This window comes from Chenopodium album, chromosome 8 (genome assembly GCF_948465745.1).
Source record: "Chenopodium album chromosome 8, dcCheAlbu1.1, whole genome shotgun sequence".
NCBI classification, from domain to species: Eukaryota; Viridiplantae; Streptophyta; class Magnoliopsida; order Caryophyllales; family Amaranthaceae; genus Chenopodium; species Chenopodium album.
In genome coordinates this window covers 63,700,163-63,707,731 of record NC_137841.1, presented here as the reverse complement: position 1 = coordinate 63,707,731, position 7,569 = coordinate 63,700,163, and the positions used below count along the sequence as shown (strand labels likewise).

Sequence of the window (7,569 nt, the reverse complement as noted above, 5' to 3'; positions counted from 1 at the left end):
TTTTGTAACTTTTTCAAGGTAATTTATTTATTTCTGAGTTTTATTATTTATTCAACCTTTCAATTTGTTATTTATTCAAACTTTCAATTTGTTAAAATGTGAAATCAAACTTTCAATTTGTTATTTATTCAACAGTGATTATGAACAAATGAGCACAAATATGACAATTACAATTACAATGATTGCAGTAATTGCTGAAATTCCTTCCTACTTTCAATGTGTTATTTATTCAAGATGAAATTGAAGCGGAAAGACCAGTTTGTTAGATTCTTGTTATTGGGTTGGATTGTTGTTGGTTGTATTGTTCAGTTTATAGTAGTAAAAAAAAAGACCACCCATTTTTTCTTGTCTTAGCTTGGAATTAAGCTTGAAATTGATGAAAGATTCATGCTTGAACACACAAACAAGCATGAATTCATGCTTAAACTTGACCTATTCTGTAACAATGATTAGTTCTACAAAATTTCAAAGCAGCTCAACTAAGATTGAAAATTCAAGTTCAAGCATGTTTATTGTTCTATCTTGCTTTAAGATTGACTAATTTTGCTCTATCTTGCTTGTTTATTGTTGTCAAAACATGCTTGAATTTTCTCACATATGTATGACAATTTGGCTTAAACTTGAGCAAAGTTAATAATGTCCCATAATAAGCAATTCCTAGCTCTCTAAATTAAGTACATTGCAGCATTGATGACAGCATAACAGAAAGCTTTCTGAAATTTAGTTTTAGAACTCCTTTGCACCTTCCTAAAGCTGTGAACATAGGTATTACAGAAGCAACTAGGCAACCAGCTTCTGACCTTGTCCCAGATTAGCTTGATAACAGAAAAACCAAAGAACAAATGAGTTAAAGACTCACTTTCAGTCCTGCACAACACACAGATATCAGTATCAGAAATGCTCATCTGTTTTGGAATGATATTTGTTTATTTTTCCCTTTTTTTAATGTTATATCTTATTAAATGTTATGTGACAAAGAAATAACATTAAAAGTTGCGAGTTCTACTCGTTTGAAGACGAGCTTAGGTTATGTCCTTGTGGTTAGGGAGTTGTCTTGGCCGAGTTATGTCTTACCCAAATTAAGTTGATCACATTTGCTTTGTAGGTACTTGTAGTTGTAGTTGAGTTTTGTTAAATTTTGAAAACAGCTTTATGTTTGTAGGTACTTGTAGTTGAGTTTTGTTAAATTTTGAAAACAGCTTTGGAATTACCTTATGGGTTGATTTCCAAGTCCTGCAGCCTTCACCTAGATTCAAGGGAGTTAGTGTAATTGATTAAGATTTAACAAAAAAAAGTTTTAGTTTCAAATACAAAAAATGAAGTTAACCTGCACTTGTAAGTAGTAGTGGCCATCTTTACTATTGTACTAAAATATGAATTCCGATTATCGCTTTAAATCTCCCCCTTACTGCATTCAAGCTAGAAAGACAAGCATCCTGATTAGACAGATCAACAGGCTTAGTAGTAGAAGCTGCAGTTATAGCACAACACTTCTGACTATAAGGACAAGCAAAAAACAAATGATCCATAGATTGCTAGTTTTTTAACCACAAAGAGGGCAATCTGCAGATTCCACAACTCCAAAATCAAACAATTTGTCCCTTGTTCTCAATTTCCTCCACATAAGATTGCTAGTTTTTTAACATAAAGAAATTCAACTTTGACATTCATTAACCAAATACATCATAAAGATGACACCTTTAAAATTTACAAATTCCAACTTCTCGGTTATTGATGCAAGTTCATTATTGATGCAGTTCATGCATACAGTTTTATTCACTGCTGTTATGCTTCTCTTTATTTTACTATGTTAAATCATATACTGAAGATTTTTATTTGGCCTAATGGGCTTTGTATGTGTTTGTCATTTACCAGGGAATGGAGCACAACTATAAATTCATCGGCAAGCTCACTACCCTTAGTGATACGGAAAATCTATTACGTGAAACTTCTCATCCTTTTCTCAAGGATTGCTTGTCAAAAGGAGGTTTGTACAACCTATTAACCCTACCCAAATCAACGATTCCAACACCACTTTTGTCAAAGCTGTGAAATATTACAATCCCATTTCCAACACATTCAACATTCGAGGGAATGTTCTAGGAATAACACTTGAAGATTACAGCGACAAGCATTGTCATGCTATTTTTGGTGAGGCTGTCAACGATTTTGACCACCTCCAGGAGATTATCGGCGACACAAGTTTGGATGAAGACAAGCGCAAGGCAGCACTATTGATGTTAATAGTGCAATGCGCTATAATGTCGTCTCACCATGGGAATCACTTTTATCCCGCATTTTTCGAGGTCCTCAGCGATCCAGATGGGACATGTGGGACTTATGCATGGGGGGCCGGCATGCTTGCCTTCCTCCAACATCATTTGGAGAAGTTATTTGTGGAGAATACTTCCGAGAAAACAGATATAAAAATAAATGGTTGTGGTTGACTAATACTGGTAAGCTTCTTTTTTTTTTTTAATCAATCTTTATTTTATGAAATTTATTATTTAAAAATTAATGTGATTGTCGCTGTACAATGTTTCTTCTTCGTACGAATCCCGAAGTTGTGGGATTCTATAGGCCTCACATCTGTGAGGGAAGAGATGGAGGCAGGGCAATTAGCTCAACACCCATTCCCAATGAGGTGGATACTGGAGAAGCTGGCAGTCTCCACCCTTGGCAAAGATCAACGGGGGGGGGGGGTTACCTGAAGAAGATGGACCCTATTTTCAACAATCTTGAAGATTAGGTACTAACTAGTTTTTTACCCGGCTTTGCCCGGTGATGTTTTATTTGCTTAATTATCATGTTTACAATACATTTGAAGTGGTTATTAGGATAAAATTTCATATTATCTTAATTAAGCTTGCTTATGTTTGTGCTTGACTCTGTCCTTTTCCATTAAAAATCATACCTTAATATATAAATACCAAGTGATATATGACATTACGACAATAACAATATATACTTGCAACATGTTGTAGAATAGGAGTAGCAAACCAATATTGTGAAAAACCAAATCCATTGATCACAATCTCAATTATTCTATACATCCCTCTCCATATACCATGAGCTTCAAAGAGTCTACGACCTAACAATGACACAAGGTCACACAAAACATTCTATTTTTGCAAAGTTTAAACCACCAATGTTTATTCAGTGTTTAAAACAAACCATAGCTATAAGAAATAGATCAAACTAAATAACATCATCATTGGTTGAACTTCATATCGATGCAAGACCCCGAGATCTCTAGTAAAGATACTCCTTGACACCACCCTAGCTAGTTGTTGTTGTAACGAATGTAACCCTTATCATAGTTCATATCCACTTGTCACTGCTACTCTTGTCATAGTTCTTCCTTGTAACTTTCCCCTGCTTGCTTGTAGTACTCAATGTAGCCCACTTTGTCAGCAACCCTCATAGTAGAGCTAGCCTTGTACCTATTTTTACAGTGTTACAGTAATTGCCACCAAAGTATGACTTCTTGAAGTCTTGCACAATTAGATTCCATTACCAATTTCCGGTGCATGGACCACTTTGTTTTGTGCTCACTGCATTGTCATTTGGTACAACCCAGACAGAGACAAATTAGTTTGTTTAGTTAGTCCATTACCACTTATCACCCAAATTATAATATAAAAATAGCATAAAAGGAACATTTAGGCATTTAAAATCTAAGTAAAATACGTAAAAGGGTAACATAATTTTGATATCCTATGAAGTTGAAAGTTTGATGTAGTTCACTCTGTCATAAGAAAAATAACATAAATTATCCAAAATATTCTTCACTAACCATCATCTTTGTTTATATCTGACTGACTTCATTCCTTTCTGATTACTTCTGGAAGCTATAATCCTCATCCATTATTTTCTCTAAGAATAAAAAAAATCATGTGTTTCTCCACTCTTCCTTTCATCCCCTCCTACTCATTCTCTCTCAAATCAACTTCATTATTTCTCAACCTAAGAAGACTGAATTCATTGTGTTCAAGCAATGTAATGCTAACTACAAGCACAAATTTCACATTCATACTAACTACCAGATAATTATCTAAACATTCTAAAGTCAATTATTTCAACAAATAAGCACATTTCATCAATCAGACCAAAAATAAAAACATGTCATTTGTCTTTCCCGTACATTAACCTCTGAAGATAAACTCTTCTCATGCTAAAAGAAATAGTATCAAAGTTTTAATTTTTACCAAAAATAATATTAAGTAGTGCTTGCTATCTTTCATACACGACACGTATACTTTATATGGAAACTAATTCATATATATTGTTACTGTGAAGGTAATACAAATAGTATATGTAGTGGGTACATGTAGTTGGTAGTTTGGTACACGAGAATCCTACATAGTACCATTCAAAGAATAAACAACTTTATAAGATATCCTTGTATATGAGGGTATGAGACACTATAACTTGTATATGGAACTATAACCTTACAACAACATCAATTAAGAATTTCAAACAAAAACGCAACAAATTTCAGTCAATATAGAAATAGTAAATAATCAACAAATGAGCGAGCTCAAATAACAAATAACCATATAGCAAATATGAACGGTATAATCACCTTCCCATATAGCAAATATGGACGGTATAATATGCATCATGGGCATTTAAAATAAGGGGCAAAAATTTTTAAAAAAATTTGTAAACCACCAATCCACATACTTCTTCTTATTCTTATTCTTATTCGATATTTCACCCTTGGAAGAATCCTGAAAAGGAAAGTGGGGAAAAAAAATTAAAATTACTATTCTTTTGTAAAATAATAATTCATTAGATATTATCACCCGACACAGATTTGTACTGGAAATCTATATAGTATTGGCCATGCTTATGAGTATTCTTACCGATGTGTCCGTTTTATATAGTATTTTACCCCGTCCCTTGGTCATAATTAGTAGTGTTTTAAGCTCTTTAGAGCCACTTTTATTACTAATTGGTGTTTTCCAGTGTTTTCGTAGATTTGGTTGACTTTTGCAGGGATTTATGCTTTTGGAGTATTTATCTGAGTTATTTTGGAGCAATCACGAGCATTGGAGAAGCACGACCAGAGTTTATAGCCCAGGGCCGGTTAGAGACATCGAACCGGTGATTAAGGGCTCGGTATAGGTGATACCGGGGCATTTGGACCGAGTATTCAAGACCCAAAGAGGAAACCCAGGTTGGCCCGAAGAATTGGAGCCCAATCGAAGTCCAAATAGTGGCCCAAATGATCCGCCCGGCCAAAAAGGCTAGCGCCCGGAGGCGCGCCCGGCCGGGCGGGAGAAGCGCCCGGTGACGCGCCCGGCCGGGCGCGAGATTGTTATTAGAGATAAAAAGGCGCGCCCGATCGGGCGCGTGTATTTTTAGGGGACGATTAGCGTCGTTTTAATTTGTTTTAGTTTAGGATTTTTGTACGGAGTATAAATACTCCTCCGTAATACGTTTTTAGATCATCTCTTCTTCACTACTTCTTCTTCTCTTAATCTTCTCTTTTAGACTTTCTCTCTCTACTTAGTTTTCTCTCTCTTAATCTCTCTCTAAACCTTTGTTCTTAATTCTTTCTTTAATTCCAGATTTATTTTGGTAACGATTTCTCTTCCCTTAATCTTAATTATCTATTTTATTCCCCTCACCATGATTTATTTTATTACTTTGATTAGTTTAGTTTTTAATATGTGTGAGTAGTTTAATTTCTAGAGTTTATGGGGATCTAATAAATAATATGAAGGGGTAAATTATTGTTGTTGATTATCAATGCTAGATTAATTTCCTATTGATTGATTTAATGCTCTGTGACTAGATTAGGCCTATCTTTTATGCATGAGTTTGACAATACTGATTCAAGAATCGAGAGATGAGAATTAATGTTTAGGTCTAGTTTCAATAGGCAAGTTAATTTATAAATGGTTAAGTCAAGACTCGAGAGATGAGATTTAATACCGATAAATTAATTGTGTGATTGTAATAAGTAGCGAGACCCCTTTACAATATGGTTAATTGATGCATTGATGATTGACTATTATTGATTATTGGTATTGCATGATAATTTCTTATTGGACTGTTTTAATGTTTTACAATTGCGGCTTGTAAAAGTATAGCAATATTAAATTGATGAATCGAGCAGATGTTAATTTGATATTAAAGGCTATTTTCAATAAGAACTTAAATCTAGTAAATTGCGAGAGCCTGTTAGATCTATGTTGATTAATAAATTGCGAGAGCCTGTTAATCATATTATTTATGCAATGTCAATGATTGATTACCCTATTCTACCCCGGAGTATTATTTATTGGTGAACCTACGCCCTAGATCCTATATATTTTATTTTCTCCCTATTCCTACTCTTTTTAGTTTAGTTTCTTATTCAACTATAAATATTGGTTATTTAAATAGTTTAGATTATATAAATAAATTAGGAGTAAAAAGACTAGTTTCCCTGTGGAGATCGACCCTACTTCCCTATCTACCTTAGTTAGTGATTTAGGTAATTATTTTTTATTAGGGGATACGACTTTACCCTGTCAAAATTTGGCGCCGTTGCCGGGGAAACGGTTTTATTTTTATTTCTGATTGTTTTTGTAGTCTAGATTATTTCTCTTTTGTCTCAGAGAGCGTTAGTTCTCTGAGACAAATCTCATATTTGCTTCTAGTTTTTGTTTATGCCCAGGTGTTCCAGATCAGGTTATATCCCATTCGATCCTGAGATCGAACGTTCCTTCCATAGACAGAAAAACTTCTACAAGCAAATCCTGGCGGATTCTGGTGATACTAATAATAATCACCGCGATCCTACAACTGATTCTAGCGATTTAGAGGTATCATTAGACACAGAATCAGAGATGGCGGCTCCAAAGAAGCTTAGTGATTATTCACAACCAAAGCTTACGGATTTTCCACATCTCACCCCTACTCCGGCTCTTGATGGGGTTCAATTTGAAATCAAACCCCAATTTATAACGATGATAGAGAGGAAGCAATTCAGTGGAGCCAAGGGTGAAGACCCGAATCTTCACATTGCCGACTATTGTCAATATTGCAACACCATCAGGCAAGCCGGGGTCACTCAAGACCAAATCAGGGAGATTCTCTTTCCCTTTTCTTTAACTGGAAAAGCTAAATTGTGGTTCAATGGCTTAAATAGAACTACACTTTGTATAACTGACTGGAAAACTCTTGTTTTGAATTTTTATAACAAATATTATCCTGCAGAGAGAACAGCAGTACTACGGAGTGCGATTCAGAACTTCGCCCAAGAAGCCGACGAGTCCTTATATGAGGCTTGGGAGAGGTTCAAGGAATTACAAAGAGAATGCCCCCACCATAATTTAGCACAATGGCAGTTAATCCAAGCCTTTTATAATGGCATTGGAAATTCTTCCAGAATAATTTTAGACTCTGCAGCTAGTGAGAGATTTATGAATCTTAATGTTGATGATGCAGGTCAGGTTATTGAAGATATGGCGATACACAATTCCCAATATGGGAATCCCAGAGGATTCGCTAACAAAGGGAAACATAGTGTTGACTCTGTATCCTTTTTGCAAGCTCAACTGACCTCAATTTGCC

At 35.0% G+C, this 7,569-nt stretch overlaps 1 non-coding gene across 1 annotated transcript; it reads right to left on the bottom strand.

Annotated features, from left to right (window-relative positions):
• Positions 1 to 7,223: 7,223 nt before the first annotated feature.
• LOC145556991 (small nucleolar RNA R71) lies at positions 7,224 to 7,330 on the bottom strand. The gene has a single exon (XR_014092075.1). It is a non-coding gene; the product is annotated as a small nucleolar RNA R71 (small nucleolar RNA).
• Between the last annotated feature and the right edge of the window lie 239 nt (positions 7,331 to 7,569).